Here is an 824-nt window from a genome sequence, read left to right as displayed (position 1 = left end):
AATTATTATTAAATATATATATTATTTATAATTTATATTTTTAAATTTTTTTGTAATTACATTAATTATATATTTATTTATATTATTATTTTATATAAAATATTATAAATATATATATTACTTTTTTGTGTGTGTGTGTTGGGTTTTGTGTGTGTGGTGGTGGTATAATATATTATATTTAAAATTATATATTATTTATTTTTTATATATAATAATTATATTTTTATTTTAAAATATAAAATTATATTAATATATTATTTTAAAAATATATTAATTATTATTATTTTATAAATTAAATATTATAATTTATTATATTATTATTTATTATATATTATATTTATTAAAATATTTTTATATTTTATTTTATTTTTTTATATTTTTTATATATTATTTATTAATATATTTTTGTATATTTTTTATTATTAATATATAATATATATATAATATATTTTGTTTTATGTACACACAACCCCCTCACACACCCCCAAAACCCAAAAATGTGTGGTTTATATATATATAATTTTAATTATTTTTTATATTTATATTATTTTTTATTATTTTATTTATATTTATATTTATATAATTTTATTATATTTATTATTTTATTTTAGGTTTTTGTTTTGTATTATATTTTTATATTTTATTTTATTTATTTATTATTTATATTTTTTTTTATTATTTATTTATGTATATTTATTACCCTTTATTATATATATTTTTTTTTTTTTTTTTTTTGGTTTTTTTTTTTTTTTTAAATTTTTTTTTTTTTTTTTTTTTTTGTGTTGTATATGTATTTTTTTATATTTTATTTATTTAATTTTTTT

This window comes from Penaeus monodon, chromosome 22 (assembly GCF_015228065.2).
Source record: "Penaeus monodon isolate SGIC_2016 chromosome 22, NSTDA_Pmon_1, whole genome shotgun sequence".
NCBI lineage: Eukaryota > Metazoa > Arthropoda > Malacostraca > Decapoda > Penaeidae > Penaeus > Penaeus monodon.
This window is presented reverse-complemented; position numbering follows the sequence as displayed.